This window comes from Ovis aries, chromosome 3 (genome assembly GCF_016772045.2).
Source record: "Ovis aries strain OAR_USU_Benz2616 breed Rambouillet chromosome 3, ARS-UI_Ramb_v3.0, whole genome shotgun sequence".
Lineage (NCBI taxonomy): Eukaryota > Metazoa > Chordata > Mammalia > Artiodactyla > Bovidae > Ovis > Ovis aries.
Genome location: NC_056056.1, coordinates 32,336,504 through 32,353,546, shown reverse-complemented (window position 1 = coordinate 32,353,546; position 17,043 = coordinate 32,336,504). Strand labels below are relative to the sequence as shown.

Here is a 17,043-nt window from a genome sequence, read left to right as displayed (position 1 = left end):
AGAAATACATTTTGTAAGGCTATAGCTGCCATGGGGAGTGATCCCTCTGATAGATCTGGGCAAAGTAAATTGAAAACTTTCTGGAAAGGATTCCCTAGTTTAGATGCCATTATGAACATTTGTGATTCATGGGAAGAAGTCAAGATATCAACATTAACAGAAGCTGATTCTAACCTTCATGAATGACTGAGGGGTTCAAGACTTCAGTGGAGGAAATAGTGCAGACATAGTAGAAATAGCGAGAGAGACAGAATTAGAACTGGAGGCTGAAGATGTGACTGATTTCTGATGAAACTAACAGATGAAGTATGGCTTCTTATGAATGAGCAAAGAAGATTCTACTCCTGGTGAAGATGCTGTGAAGATTGTTGAAATGGCATCAAAGACTTTATTAATAGAATATTACATAAATTTAGTTGATAAAACAGAAGCCCAGTTTGAGAGGATTGACTCCAGTTCTGAAAGTTTTACATGCTATGGAGAAACCATTTATGAAAGAGTCAGCTGATGCTGCAGACTTCATTGTCTTATTTTAAGAAATTGCCTCAGTCACCCGAAACTTCAGCAGCTACCACCCTGATCAGTTAGCAGCCGTCAACATCAAGGTAAGGCCCTCACCAGCAAAAAGATCATGACTTGTTGAAGGGTCAGGTGACGGTTAAAAACTTTTAGCAATGAAGTATTTTTTGATATGCTGTTGTTCACTTGATAGACTCCAGTATAATGTGAACATAACTTTTATATGTGGATCACAATAAACTGTGGAAAATCCTGAAAGAGATGGGAATACCAGACCACCTGACCTGCCTCTTGAGAAACCTATATGCAGGTCAGGAAGCAATAGTTAGAAATGGACATGGAACAACAGACTGGTTCCAAATAGGAAAAGGAGTACGTCAAGTCTGTATATTATCACCCTGCTTATTTAACTTATATGCATCATGAGAAACGCTGGGCTGGGAGAAGCACAAGCTGGAATCAAGATTGCCAGAAGAAATATCAATAACCTCAGATATGCAGATGACACCACCCTTATGGCAGAAAGTAAAGAGGAACTAAAGAGCCTCTTGATGAAAGTGAAAGAAGAGAGTGAAAAAGTTGGCTTAAAGCTCAACATTCAGAAAACGAAGAGCATGGCATCTGGTCCCGTCACGTCGTGGGAAATAGATGGGGAAACAGTGGAAACAGTGTCAGACTTTATTTTTGGGGGCTCCAAAATCACTGCAGATGGTGATTGCAGCCATGAAATTAAAAGAGGCTTATTCCTTGGAAGGAAAATTATGACTAACTTAGATAGCGTATTCAAAAGCAGAGATATTACTTTGCCAACAAAGGTCCATCTAGTCAAGGCTATGGCTTTTCCAGTGGTCATGTATGGATGAGAGAGTTGGACTGTGAAGAAAGCTGAGCATGGAAGAATTGATGCTTTTGAACTGTGGTGTTGGAGAAGACTCCTGAGAGTCCCTTGGACTGCAAGGACAGCCAACTAGTCCATTCTAGGGGAGATCAGCCCTGGGTGTTCTTTTGGAAGGAATGATGCTAAAGCTGAAACTCCAGTACTTTGGCCACCTGATGGAAAGAGTTGACTCATTGGAAAAGACTCTGATGCTGAGAGGGATTGGGGGCAGGAGGAGCAGGGGACGACAGAGGATGAGATGGCTGGATGGCATCACTGACTTGATGGACGTGAGTCGGAATGAACTCCGGGAGTTGCTGATGGACAGGGAGGCCTGGCGTGCTGCAATTCATGGGGTCGCAAAGAGTCGGACACGACTGAGCAACTGAACTGAACTGAACTGAACTGAACTTTTATATGCACTGAGAAACCAAAAATCCATGTACTCACTTTATGGCAATATTCACGTTATTGCAGTGTTCCAGAACTGAACCCACAATATCTCCGAGGTGTGCCTATATAGACTTTTCACACACAAATGGTACATTCACTCTTCTGCACTCTCTATTCACCCAGTCCCTTAGAGAGGGTTCCAAGTCCATATTGCATTGCCTCTTGCTTTTTGTGACTGTGTTGAATTCCATGTGTAGAGGTAACATCATTTATTTAAAAGGGCTCCTGTAAGTAGACATTTAGGTTATTTCCAGTTCTATGCTACTGCAAACATTACTATAATAGATATCTTTATAGGGATACCATATTATATATGTATAAATCGGAGAAGGCAATGGCACCCCACTCCAGTACTCTTGCCTAGAAAATCCCATGGACAGAGGAGCCTAGAAGGCTGCAGTCCATGGGGTCGCTGAGGGTCAGACACGACTGAGCGACTTCACTTTCACTTTTCTCTTTCATGCACTGGAGAAGGAAATGGCAACCCACTCCAGTTTTCTTGCCTGGAGAATCCCGGGGACGGGGGAGCCTGGTGGGCTGCAGTCTATGGGGTCGCACAGAGTCGGACACGACTGAAACGGCTTAGCAATTATATACGTATAAATTTATCTGAAAGCTAAAAACCTAGAAGTGGAATTGCTTGATCAGTGCATTTTTAAAATTATATGTGTATACATATATGTGTGAACATGTATATATATATATGTATATTTACTGTGATAAAATATACATAAGGTAGAATTTACCATCTTAAACGTTTTGAAGTTTATAGTTCAGTGACATTAAGTACATTCTCAATGTGGTACAGCCATCACCACTCTTCATCTCTAGAGCTTTTTCATTATTCCACACAGAAATTCTACACCCATTAAATATTAAATTTTCATCCTCCTGTTCCCTGACCCCTGGAAATCACTATTCTACTTTCTGTCTTTATGATTTGACTGTTCTAGGTACCTTATACACGTTACTGTTGTTATTTAGTCACTAAGTCACGTCTGACTCTTTTGTGACCCCATGGACTGCAACCCACCAGGCTCCTCTGTCCGTGGGATTTCCCAGGCAAGAATACTGGAATGAGTCACCATTTCCTTCTCCAGGGGATCTTCCCAACCCGGGGATTGAGCCCACATCTTCTGCATTGCAGATGGTTTCTTTACCACTGAGCCACTGTGAAGCCCCCTCATTTAAGTAGAATCCTACGATATTTGTCCTTTGGTAACTAGTTTATTTCACTTAGAATAATGTCTTCAGGGTTCATCCGTGTTGTAGCATGTATCAGAATTTCATTCCTTTTTAAGGGTGAATAATATTCCAGTGTGTCTATATATCCATCCATCTGTTGACGGGATCCACCTTTCAGCTCTTGTGAATGACGCCTCCACGCATTGTTGGTGTGTAAGTATCTCTTTGAGTCCCAGCTTTCCAAGCGTTTGGGGAATAAACACAAGTGGAATCGCTGGGTTATATGGTAGTTCTGTATTTAACATTCTGAGGAACCAGGCACGTGCATTTTTAATGTTGATTTGTTGTTGTTGTTCACTCACGAAGTCCTGTCCAACTCTTTGAGACCCTATGGACTGCAGTACACCAGGCTTCCCTGTTCCCTTCATTATCTCCAAGAGCTTGCTCAAACTCATGTCCATTGAGTCAGTGATGCTATCCAAGCATCTCATCTTGTCACCCCCTTATCCTGCCCTCAGTGTTTCCCAGCACCAGCATCTTTTCCAATGAGTTGGCTCTTTGCATCAGGTAGCCAAAGGATTGGAGCTTCAGCTTCAGTCCTTCCAGTGAATATTCAGGATTTTTCTTTAGGATTGACTGGTTTGATCTCCTTGCAGTCCAAGGGACTCTCAAGAGTCTTCTCCAGCACCACAATTTGAAAACATCAATTCTTAGGTGCTCAGCCTTCTTTACGATCCAACTCTCACATCCGTACATGACTACTGGAAAAACAAGGCTTTGACTATATGGACCTCTGTTGGCAAAGTGATATCTCTGCTTCTTCATATGCTGTCTAGGTTTGTCATAGCTTTTCTTCCAAGGAGTAAGCGTCTTTTAACTTCATGGCTTCAGTCACTGTCCACAGTGATTTTGGAGCCCAAGAAACTAAGATCTATCACTGTTACCACTTTTCACTCTTCTGTTTGCCGTTCAGTGATAGGACAGGATGTGAGGATCTTAGTTTTTTGAATGTTGAGTTTTAAATAAACTTTTTCACTCTCCTTTCACTTTCATCAAGAGGCTCTTTACTTCCTCTTCACTTTTTGCCGTTAGAGTGGTATCATCTGCATATCTGAGGTTGTTGATATTTCTTCCGGCCATCTTGATCCCAGCTTGTGATTCATCCAGCCTAGCATTTCACATTGATGTACTCTGTATATAAATTAAATAAGCAGGGTGACAATATACAGCCTTGATGTACTCCTTTCCCAATTTTGAACCAGTCCATTGTTCCATGTCCAGTTCTAACTGTTGCTTCTTGACCCACATACAGGTTTCTTAGGAGATAGATAAGGTGGTCTGGTATTCCCATCTCTTGAAGAATTTTTCACCGTTTGCTGTGATCCACACAAAGGCTTTAACATAGTCAGTGAAGCAGAAGTAGATATTTTGCTGGCACTCCCTTGCTTTCTCTGTATCATTCAAGGCATGTTGGCAATTTGATCTCTGGTTTCTCTGCCTTTTTAAAATGCAGCTTGTATATCTGGAAGTTCTTGTACTACTGAAGCCTGGTGTGAAGGATTTAGAGCATTATCTTGTTAGCATGTGAAATGAGTGCAGTTGTGCAGTAGTTTGAACATTCTTTGGCATTGCCCTTCTTTGGGACTGGAATGAAAACTGACCTTTTCCAGTCCTGTGGCCACTGCCAAGTTTTCCAAATTTGCTGACATACTGACATATTTAATGTTGATAAATATTACCAAATTGTCTCACAGAAGTTCAAACAATTTACGCTCCTCTCAGCAGTGCATGAGAATGGACTTAGGCACTTAAGGTTTCCTTGTTTATCTAGAAAAGACTTCTCTGTTTAGGAACTCCTGCAGCTCCCCCCACAGATGTCTGTTTGGAAACCCCAGCTGCAGGGAACAGGCCCCAAGGCAGTGGTAGCATCCTGTGAGCTGTTGCCCACTGTTTTCTTATTTGAGTCAAGTCACAGCCAGGTGAACACAGGTTGGAAGAGTTTCTTTTCTTTTTCGGAATACATTGTACAATATTTGATCAAAATAGACAAGTCCAAAGAAAAAATACTGATAAAGGCATATTCCTCCAAGTCTTTTTTCCCCTTCTGTGTTTTGCAAGTGTTAACCCTTATAAAAGTCACAGCTTATTCTCAGATGTAGCAGGTTAGAACCAGATATTCAAGTTTTTGCTGTCTCATATGCTTATTATGGAAGCTAAATGTAAAGGGTTTATTTAGCACAGTGCTAAGCCATGAAATTAAAAGATGCTTGCTCCTTGGAAGAAAAGCTATGACCAACCTAGACAGCATATTAAAAAGCAGAGACATTACTTTATCAACAAAGGTCCGTCTGGTCAAAGCTATGGTTTTTCCAGTAGTCATGTATGGATGTGAGAGTTGGCCTATAAAGAAAGCTAAGCGCCAAAGAATTGATGCTTTTGAACTGTGGTGTTGGAGAAGACTCCTGAGAGTCCCTTGGACTACAAGGAGATCCAACCAATCAATCCTAAATCAGTCCTGAATGTTCGTTGGAAGGACTGATGCTAAAGCTGAAGCTGTAATACTTTGGCTACCTGATGTGAAGAATCGACTCATTGGAAAAGATCCTGATGCTGGGAAAGATTGAAGGCAGGAGAAGAAGTGGATGACAGAGGATGAGATGGTTGGATGGCATCACTGAGGCGATGGACATGAATTTGAGTAGGCTCTGGGAGTTGGTGATGGACAGGGAAGCCTGGCATGCTGCATTCCATGGGGTCGCAAAGAGTCGACACAATTTAGCAACTGAACTGAACAGAAATAGTAGGCTCTGAACTGTCTACCACTAATATTATCGTTGTTGGATATATTTTGAAGATACAGAGAAGTAGAAAAAAACTTCCCATAATCCAGGGGTTTCTTTTAAAAAATAATTTTTAAAAAAATACGATTTTAAAATTGGGCTCTCGTCTAGAACAGGCTTTCAAGTTTACTGGGATTTTTTGTCTTTTCCCTTTTTGTTGAGGTGAAAAAGGCTGTGTTGAGACAAGGGAGCCCCTGGGTGATGAGGAGATGGGACGGGGTCTCGGGTTCCAGTGACTCGGCTTGTCTCCTCCTCTGCCGGGAGAGTGGGGCCTCACGGGTTTGAGGCTCTAAGAGCGAGCATGGCCCTGGCAGGTGAGGCCCTCTTGTTGCATTGCTGAACACATACCTGACACTTTAGGCCATCCAGTGGGACCACAGGGTGGAGTTGTTTTTCTTTATTCTCATGTGACCATAGCTCCAGGGTTTAGTTGGGGACCTTGAGGGTTGCTAAGCGCCCTAGCTGCCACCTGGCAACTGCAGGCATCCAGGAAATCCACCCAGCACACCTGTCACCAAGTACGGACTGCAGAATTATGAACCTTTCGGAATCACATCCTCAGAATCACTTCCCAGGGATGGGGAGTGGTTGGAGGAGCCTGTTGGGGAGGGTGCAGAGAGGATGGGGACAGGCAGGCCTGCACTTCCCTTCATATCACGCTCGGTTAGTGAGCCACCCTAACTGGGGTCCTCACTGGGGGAGAACTGCCCTTGGTCTCCACGCTCCTGAAGGAGGAAGCTGCAGGGGAGCCCAGGGTCAGAAAAGCAGTCATCATCACCCATCCCCAGTGAGGGTCAGGGCCAGATCTCCTTGCTCCATGGTGTCTTGGGGAATTCAGTGTGGGTGGGCACTGGGGGGGGGGGTCCCACTCAGCTTCTAGAGGGTTGTGCAGACAACAGGTGCTTCTTTCTGCCTCTCCTCCTACTTCAGTCCAAAGCCCAGGTCACCTGTGACCAGGGATGGCCTTTCTTCTTCGTGCAGGAGTCTTTGCTGGGGTGGATGACCTTCTGTCCTTGAGCAGGTCTCCAAGGGGAGCCTTACCCACTTAGCATGAGAGTCAGACTTCTCAGGCAAGAGAGGCTTGGGACTCCAAATTATGCCATTTCAAAAGCTCCATCTCCTGTCTGATTCTGAATGTCTCTGCCCAAGCCGGCCTCCCTGTTCCCTTCAAGACCATTAGCTGTGAGAATAAGGCCCAGAGTGATCTCAGCCTCGGTTGGTGGGGAGAGGGGAGTGAGAGTGACATAGAGGTGAGATGCTCGCTGCCTCCAAGCCTAGGGGTTGGCTTCCAGTGTCAGCCTCAGAGTGCCCACTGTTGTCCTGGCAACAGTGAGGTTGGGACTGGGGACCTGCCTCCGAGGAGCCAGTGGGGGGTGGGGACAGAGGAGGAGGATGCGCCCTGCTGCCTGCTGCAGCTCTGCCTCTCTCTCTTTACATGATGAGTCCTGTTATATAAGCAGCTGATGTAGGTGGGGCAAACCCATCACCTACGTGACGGGAACCACAGAGGAAACCCCCTGACATCAGCCTCTGGAGATCCCTGCTGCCTTAACTGCTTCACAGAACCACTCGCGAGTGTGTTTTTAGTTTAGCCTTGAATGCTTCTTGGTTTGAGAAAAGCCAGAAGGTGAATTTCCCATGGCATGAAGTAAGAATTAGTGCATCTCTCCATTCCAGCTCTCACCTCTTGGATTTCACAGCATGGTCTTCATTCTAACATTCCAGGATTTGGCAAGATAAATGTGTGTTAGATGATGCAAGTAAGGAGCCCTCAGAGGAAAGGTTGTTCTAAGGCCATGGAGAGCCCCTGACGGTGGGGGGACGGGAATGGGCACTGGTGGCACTGCCTGTGCTGCTGGTGGGCAGCCCCCTGAACTGGGTCCCTGCCAGGCTCTGGAAGGTCGTGAGCCCTGGCCACATAGCCCAGCAGTGTTATCCTCTGCACACAGCCATGAAGTCCACAGTCTGCATCCAGCGTGGTCAGGGTTATGGTGCATCCCCACCTTTATCTGGCTAGAAGGATGAAGTTTTGTTTAGTAATAGGGGTAGTTGTGCTTTGTTTGTTTGTTTGTTTGTTTTTAAACAATTTCTTGTGCCAGGTTGTAGGCTCAGTTTTTACTGAATTGTTTAATCATAACCAAACCCTTCTGGGGAAGAGGCCCTCCTGTCTCCACCCTGGTGAGGCTATCTACTTGGGAGAGTTACTAACTAGGAGGGTCAGGCAAGTGGTCCCAGACATCCGCTCTGTTGGTTTCTGTTTTCTTTGACCTGCCCAGAGCTTCACGACTTTCCAGCACTTAAAAAACATGTATATGTAAAACATGCATATGTAAAAACTGGTTATTTCTGACTGCCTCGGGGAATGGAAAGGTCTGCCAGCATGGCATCAGAGTGAGACTTGCATTCACATCTGAGCCAGGGCACTTACCTGAGGCATGACCTCGAGCCAATTACTTCTGCCCTTTGAGCCCCCGTTTCTTTGTCTATGAAATGGGAACAGGATAAGATTATCAGACTGTCTCAAAGATAGGATTCATCCCACAAATACTTTCAGCAGCTGTGAACAGAACAGAGTCTAGATTGCTGCTTAATGTCATGGGCTAGAGAAGGCTTTCTAATAAGATGAGATTTGAGCAGAGACCTGAAGGCAGTGTGGGTGTGAGCCACTGCAAAATGAGCAGTAAGTGCAAAGGCCCTGAGGTATGTTTATAGAACGTCAAGGCAGTCAGTGCAGGAGGAGCAGAGGTGAGGGGATGAGAGCGGGGAGGTGCGGCAGAGAGGTGACAGGGGTCTGTTAGACTTTGGCTTTTCCCTTAAGGAGGACCCTGCTTTGGAGGATTTAAATGTATCAGTTTGGCTGCTGGTGGAGAGGACACAGCAGTAGAAGCAGGGAGACCAGTTAGAAACTTTGCAGTAATTTTGGTGAGAGATGATAATGGCCCAGACCAGGATGGAGTGATGAGGAGAACAGAAGATTCTGGATATGTTTTGAAGGCAGGGTACTGGAGGGTAGACTGGGATATGGGAGAGTGATGGCTCAGTCAGAGATGGCTCGAAGGATTTTAGCCTGGAGGTGGTGAATTTGCTCTGGGTCCAAGATGAAAGCAGATGGTCTGTGCTTCCACAGCAGGCATCTTAGCACTCTTCTCCACTGATCACAGATGTGACCTCAGCATCCTTCTCAACACAGTGCTCTGGGCAGCTGCTCTCTGTCCCTCAGAGTTGGCATGTGAGCTGGACTTAATTGCTGCTGTAGCATTCTAGAGGTGTACAGTCATTGGGACTGTTTAAATTAAAATTATTTAAAAATTTCAAATTAGAAATCACTTCCTCCATTGCAGTAGCCACGTTCCATGTGCTCGGGAGCTCCGTGTGGCTGGCTCGTGGCTATGTGTTGGACAGCAGAGATTACCAAACATTTCCATGAGTGCAGAAAGTGCTGTTCTGGAGGGTGATGCCTTGCCCCTTGAGCCGTGGCTCCTGGTTGGCAGTTCATTAACTCACCAGACCTCTTAGGAGCACCTGCTTTGTGCCAGGCTGTCCAGTGAGGGCTTCAGATACCACGCAGTTGGCTATCTTTGGGCCCAAAGTGCTGTCTCCTGAGATGCTGGTCACCTTGGCCCACAGTAGCCTGTCTCTCAGGACTGCACAGGCACCCAGGGAGGTGACTGTCAGCCCCACCTGCTCCGCACCAGCTCTCCCCTCTAGCAGGGTAGGGATGGGGCCCGACCCTTGGTTTGTGTGGTTTCTTGGCTCTTCTCTCAACTCTGATGTTGGGTGTGGAGTTTGCCTTTCTGGGAGATCCTGGGCTGTTGGCTTGGAGCCTGTCTCGCACCAGAAGGTCTTATTTAAAGATACGCTGGGTTTTGAGTTATGCAGCCTCTCTGTCCTCTGAACTCTCCCAGCTTTTGCCTGAAGACAGCAAAGCACTCCTGCCCTGTGAGACCAGCCAGTTGGCATGGAACTTGATGGCCTTGCTCCCGAGTTCCTGGGAATACTGTTCACCATTGACCTTCACAGCATGTAGCTCAGGGGTCTGCCTAGGTGACCAGTGACTGTTCTTTGAGTGATCTCAATCATGACCTTGTCCTTGGGATGAGGCAGCGCACGTGGGCCCCCTGGGTCTAAATGGTGACTGTCTGTTCACACTCAAATGGCAGACTGTCCAGATTACACGATGTGGTCCTGTGTCCTCTTGTCAGGTCAGGGGCTATTTGGGCCCTGACCTCCCTGGGCTAACAGGCCAGGTTCCTACTCGGCATTTCCTTCTCCTTCTGCCTCCTCTGCTCAGGTAGTCAGACCAAGATGGGCACCTGCTGGGGCCCAGTGACCTTTTGGCTTCTAAGTGGCCTGGAAACTCCAAGAATGTGGATTTATGAGGACCAGAATAGACATGTTTGCAGACTGCTGTGGGTCTTCTCCCAGCCCATAGTAGTGGCATGTGTGTGTGTGTGTGTGTGAACACATAAGAACACACACATCCTTTAACTAGATAAGCAGAATTAACATGCTTACTTCATACAGACCCTGTACATAACGCACACGTGCATGCCAACCGCCTGGGCACTGTTGGTCTCACCACAGTTAATCTGTCTCCCTCCCTCTGTCCCTTCCACGAGGATGTTAGCTTCTCATCAGCCAAGCTCATTTAGCCCAGTCCCTGGTGGCTACGCTGCTGTAATTAACTCTTGAATCTGCCTCATCAAGAGTATCAGCTGTAACCACTTGGGGCCCCTGGGAGCAGTGCTGGCCCCCTCCTCTGTCTCAATCCCAGGGCAGCAGGAAGGTGAGACCTGGCGTGAGTCCCCACTAAGGAGTAGGGGGCTTGGTCTGTCCCTTCCCCAAGCCTGGCTGAGGCCGGGCTCACAGTGCTCTGTCCAGGGCTCATCTGAGCAGCTCAGCACGTGACCACTTACAGATGAGGAGACCACAGCTCAGGAGGCCAGTCATCCTGCCCGGGGTCACTGTGCTCTCTTCTCCCAGGGACCACCCCACCTGGGGCTGCTCACCCAGCTCCCGCCCCTGGAGTGGGCCTGGGTCCTTCTCCTCTACTCACAAGGTCAGTCTTCAGCTCTACTCATAAGGCCTGCCAGAGACTTTCTCTCTCTTTCTGGACCTTGTTTGGTTCTTTGCTCAGAGGGTCAAGGCCTTGCCTTTCGTTGCTGGGTATTTTCAGGATGAGCATCAAAGCTTGAGGGCTGGACAGGGGCTTCGGGAGGCTCTTCGCCCGCCTTCTTTCTCCGTGTGGAACCACGTCACAGCCTCTGGGCCCCTGAATCTCCATCTGCTGGCCAGTCCTCCATTGGTGGCCGCCCCCTCCTGCAGCCTTCTCACATGGCATCTGAGGATGAGAGATCACCACCTCTCGGGGCAGCACATTCTTTATTTGAACTCCTTTGACTTTTAGAACATTCTGCCTCCACTGGAAGCAATAGTCTATTCTCTGCAGTCTTCCCTTGTGGGGCCTTCAGAGCAAGTGCATCCCTTTTCTACACAACAGCTTTCCTTGGACTTGAATTCTCTGTGAGGCTGCAGGACCCTCCCTTTCCTGGGCTGATTCCCAGTCCTCATCCCCATTCCCCACCCACCCTCAGGTGCCCCAGCTCCAGCACCCTCACCTCACGGTCACTTGCTGACCACGGCCCAGGTGATCTGTTTCTTTGTTGGGGGAGGACCTAGCGGCCCCACCACCTCCTCTTCCAGGACCTTAACATCTCCTAAGGGACAAGGGACTTGTGTAGGCACCATTTTATGCTGTGGATTCATTTAAGATCTAATAGCGTCTCAAATGGCTAGACTTTCCCCCAGTGTTGATACGCTGTGCCTCCCCAGTTCTATTCTCTTGTAGTTGGTTATTACATTTACCCACTTTGAACTTCATTCTGTACATTTTACCAGACCACTATGGAGTAAAATCCATATTAACCAATTGTCCTGTGATGTCCTATCCAGATATTCTATAAATACATCCTATATGTCTTCTGAAGTTTTCTTTCTGGAAGGATTTCCACTTTGAACAGAGAAAGAGAGAACCCATTTTACAGATGAGCAATCAAGGCCAAAGGGGCAGTGTATGCTCTGGGTCACAGGAGCCTTAGAAGCCTGACCCCAGCTCAGTGATTTTTTTTTTTTTTTTTTTTGCTCTACCCCCTTCAGCTACTCTTCTTCCTTCCAATAAGATTTTTAAACCTTTAAAATGATTTGTCTCTTTAGCAAAGCCTGCTGTGTAGTTAGTCATTATTATCTCCACATCTGTCCTCAACTTCCAACTTCGATTCCTTCTGTTGGTCTAGACCATCAGATTTTAAAAGTAGCTTCAAGGTAAGGAAATGTCCTTTTCCCACAGTCTAGTTTCTGGCAAATGTCCAGCAGGCTCTTGCCAGAACTTTTCCGGGCACCACCAGCCTGGAAAGGCACAGTCCTGAGAAAAGTGGCCTCTGCACACACGTCATTTTTTTATAAAAGGAGAGATGATAGGAAGGGGTCTGGAGTGGATCATAGAAATTCACCTGATAATGAATGCTGAGTGTTAGAATTCAAAATGCCAGGAGTTTTAAAGATGTGGAGGTGATAGTTTCAATTCAATTTTGAAAATGTTACAAAAAACTAATTAAAAAAATTAAAAACGGTTAAGGGAGAAGAAAACTTAAATGAAAAGATCATCAAAAATTGTTGAACACCCTCCCCCTGCGCCTTCTCTTTGTTCCTGATAAACTCCGATCACATCTTCCTCTTCTCCTCCCAGTTCTTTGGGACTGTGATCATCAGTGGATTTTGTCTTTGTTAGAGGAGCCTGGGTGAGGGCTGGACCTCTGCACCTTTGACTGTTCATACAGTCCAGGTTTCTGAGTTGTGTTGTCATTTCCACCTTGACTTGAATCTCATTGCTGCCTTGTCCTCTGGGTTTTAAGTGTTCTTTCTAATCCTCAGGTCTCGGTTGAAGGTTTTGCCTGCTGCTTGAGCATGGCCTTGGAGGCCAGGGTCTCTAGCAGTGACCTCAGCAGCAGGATCTTTTTCTTGGTATACCAGTAAGCCCCTCCTCACTACATAATCATGGCTGTGCCTTTGCCCTCAGTTTCCTTTCCTTCAGATCCTTCTCAAATGCTTCTAAAGTGGTGCTTACAAACTTCAGTGTGGTCCCCAGTCAGCTGAGGATCCTGGGCCAGGTGAGCCTCAGGCCCCCGTCTGCAGGCCAGACTCGGGGTCATGAAGCCTCGGGTCTCATGAGGTGGGCTTAGCTGAACCAGGGGACCTTCTAAAGCCTACGCACCCAAGGACTCACCAGAGGTTGCTGCTCTTCCTGGCAGTGTCGAGTACTTCCAGCAGTAACCGGGCACCTTGGGCCCTTTGTAGTCAGTCCAGTTGCAGCTCTTTGCACCTGCTCTGTAGGGGAGTCCTGCTGGCACCCCTTCTAAGTGAGCCCCTCTGGAGCTGCTGGAGCTGATATCTCTCACAGCTTTGGGGTAACCCAGTATCCCAGGGCCCTCGTTGTTGGTTACATTCAGAGCCAACTGTCAGTCGCTAAGGCAGAGCTCATAGCATTGGCCCCTTTCTCCTCCTCCCCTCAGCCCATGGGGAAGTGGGGGTGAGGCCTTCCCAGGACTGAGCCCAGGCCTCTCCTGCACCCACCTCAGCAGCACCCTCCTTCTCCTCTGCTGACCATCAGGAGGAATCCCAGCCGTGGTCTGATGTGCCCCAGGCCACCATGCTGAGGCGCCCACAGAGGACCCACCCTCCCACATAGCACCACGGGGACTGGGGCCCACAGAATGTTCTGGTGGGCTCACTCCCAGGTGAGCTCCTTACTAGATAAGATTCGGGCACTTCACATTCACAGCAGAACAACGTCTGATGCAGGTGAGGGTTCCATCAGCCAGAGAGCCCTGGGTTCAAGTTCTGGGTCTTCCATGAGGCCCGAGGAACTGGAACAAACCACTAACCCGCCACACCTCGATTTGGGCACCTGCAGAATGGAGGAAGTTTGCACATCTGTGAAAATACAGGGTAGGTGGGAAGGTTTTAGGGAAGGAGAGGGACAGCTGTGATATTGGTCAATAGCGTCCACTTGCCAGGCAAGGTGCTGTCTTCTGAGAACTGCAGAAAGAAGGCAGCCCAGAGTGCTGCTTCTGTCTCACGGCTCCTGAGGGAGGGCTACCACTGCCTCCTCCTCCCTTCACTGTGGGGCTGTGGCCTCCTGCTCGTTTCATACCTGGCCGTCAGTCTTCTTTCTCAGCTTAGACCCGAGCAGACACAGCAGTCTGGAGCTAGCTCAGTGGCCTTGTAGGGATTGTCCTTTTCGAAGAAAACCGTGGTAGCTGTAGACAAGCTGGGGTCAGGTCACAGCTGGAGGCAACAGGAAGTTTTGTGTTTATTTCCAGTTTAAAACGTAGTTTAAAGAAGCCGCAGCAGTATGACGCCATATGGAGGTGGGCTCGTTGCTCAGTCGTGTCTGACTCTTGGCAACCCCGTGGGCTCGTAGCCTGCCAGGCTCCTCTGTCTGTGGAATTCTCCAGGCAAAAATACTGGAGTGGGTTGCCACCTCCTTCTCTAGATGACACCATATAGCAGTTTCGAGAAACATCTGAAAATTTCTCCTAATTCAATCTCCCACATTGAATTGCCCGTTTCTGTCTGGCATATATCTTTCTGCTGTTATTAAGATGCACGTGTATCCAGCGTCACCTTCACAGATTACAGTTCTGTGTCTTGCTTCTCTTTCTCAGTATTTCCTTGTAACAGTTTTATCAAGGTCATTTCGAAGGTTTCATAATCTTCCATCCAGAGGATGTGTCACAATCTCATGAGCCATTTTCTGGACGTTTGGGCTGCTTAGAGTTTTTTCCACAAGTATAAGTGATGCTGCAATGAGGTTCTTCTTGCACATAAATCTTTTTATTTCTTTTGGATTATTTCTGTTGGATAAATTCCCAGAGGAGCCATTAATGGGTCAGCGGCTTGAACATTCTTATGACTCTCAAAACATATAGCAACTGCTGTCTTAGGAAGAGCAGGGTGGGGCTCTGCCTCTCTGCTGAGGAGACCAAGCCATATCTCTCAGCTCTGGGCCCCTGAGACTGCCCTGCGTGGCCCCTGTCCTGTCCACGCCTGCACCCCCGGGAGACCCACCTGGCAAGTGCACGTGGATCCCAGCTTCTCCCTCCTCCAAGGACGTAGAGGAAATGTTGGAGTTTTACCTGGACTCTGAGAGTGACTATCAAGAACCTTCTATGTGTGTGTGAGGATTTATCAGAAAGATCCATTGTTAGCATCACACGGTCTTAAAAGAGGCCAGGCCCCAGGAATGGGTTTAGAATCTCTGAAGTGTAAGGGCAAACAAGGTCAGCATCAGCGAAGATGCTGGTAAAGTGGGTATAAGTGAGGAGCAGGGTGAACACACCTGGCCAGGGGCTGGGGGCTCTGGGGAGGTGGCAGGTTGGTGAGGAAGGGTGTTCTAGAAAGAGTGACACCAGAGCAGAGGGCAGGAAGGCATGCAGAGAAAAGCAGATGGTGTCCAGCTTGTCTACCGGGAGGGGCCACTAGGGAAGTCGGGGGGAGTCAAGGCCATGAAAGCAAGTGGGTCACGTGGAGGAGGCCTTGGGGCCACAGAGAACACTGTGGGAGCCATCCGGGAATGTGAAATCAGACGTGGAAGGCGGTGGGGGGAGGAGGAGAGCAGAGCCTGGCCTGCACGAAAGTCCTGGGGTTGTGATGTGGGCCTAGCCCCTCCTTCACTGCCCACTCAGCCACTTTCCTGCTCCTGTCCTCCACCTTCTAGAATGTTCTTTCCTGTCAAGTCCCTTTCCTGCATTTTTTCTCATCTGACAAATTGTCCCTTCTTCTGTGTACACTATGCCTACTTCTTATTTAAGACCTGTTTTATCAGAGTGACTTAAGATAGACCCTGCCCTGGAATTCTCCAGGCAGGAATACTGGAGTGGGTTGGCATGCCCTCCTCCAGGGGATCTTCCTGACTCAGGGATCAAACTCACGTCTCTTATGTTTCCTGCATTGGCAGGCAGGTTCTTTACCACCACTGCCACCAGGGAGGCCCCTATCAGACTCTACCTTAAAGTAGACTCTGCCTGCTTAATCATTTCTGGTCGGCCATGAGGTTGCCTCACACGGCGCACGAAGATCTGTAGCTGTAATTTACAACACAGCCGCTTTCTTATTATTTGACAATTTGACATTGAATGATGATCTGCTTTCAGAACTCATCTGTTCTCTTGCAAAAAGCTACAGAACCATATGATGCAAAAAGTGACAGTCCCCCCTGTGGCACTCCCCAGAGATGAGCCCCTGACCTCCTCGCCCTGCTGTCTTCGAGGCACCCGGGTTGGGGGCATCAGAGCTGCAATGCTTTGTGTTTCAGCTGCTGCCTTTGTCCGGCCCTGGTTGACAGTCCTAGAGCCCAGACTGTGCTAGGAGCAGCCACCACACAGGACTAGATTGTATCTTGATGTCCCCAAGGTTCCCAGGGAGCCCAGAGAGTCTTTTTTTGGAGGAGAGTTTGGTGCAGAGTCCGAGGGTGTGGGAGAGGCCTGACCGTGTGGGCAGGGGCCGCAGAGTTTGCAGTAGACGGGCAGCACCACACTGGACTTTCTTGATCCTTGGTGTCCTGTGGTCCCTCTCAACCCTTCCCAGCCTAGCATGTCCTCCCCAGCCCCTCACACACCTGCTGATTCCTTGTATTACTGTGCACCCCGCATGCATATGTCAGGGGGAGAAAAAGGCTGAGATGAGCGTGGAAGGCAGGATCCTTCTTTGTGTCCCCTCATCATGATGCCTGGACCAGACAGAGCTCACAGGCCCGGCTAAGGGACAGAAGGTCTCCTGCTGACCTGAAAACCCCCTGAAGCTTGTCATCTGTAAGCCTGTGGTCAGCTTGGAAGGCTGGGGCAAGTGTAGACCTTGTCTTTCTGGGACACTTTCTGTCTCAGTGCCTTAGTGACACTTCACGTCAAGCGACACAAGAGAAGCTAAGGCATAAGGATACTAGCTGTGTGCAGACACCGTTCTAAGGGCTTCGTGGTAACGAGTCACTCAGTCTCTCCATGGGTTTCTGAGCCCCATCAGTGCTCTGAAGACGCTCAGGTCTCAACACTCAGCCTGTTCAGGGCAGGAACTGACCCGTCCTGGGCCTCCAGCTGCTTTCAGGGTGGGGTCTGC

The 17,043-nt window shown here is 48.1% G+C and overlaps 1 protein-coding gene across 4 annotated transcripts in view; it reads left to right on the top strand.

Moving 5' to 3' along the window:
• The window catches only part of ADCY3 (adenylate cyclase 3), an 88,250-nt gene that overhangs the window by 47,512 nt on the left and 23,695 nt on the right, over positions 1 to 17,043 (top strand). The window lies entirely within an intron of this gene.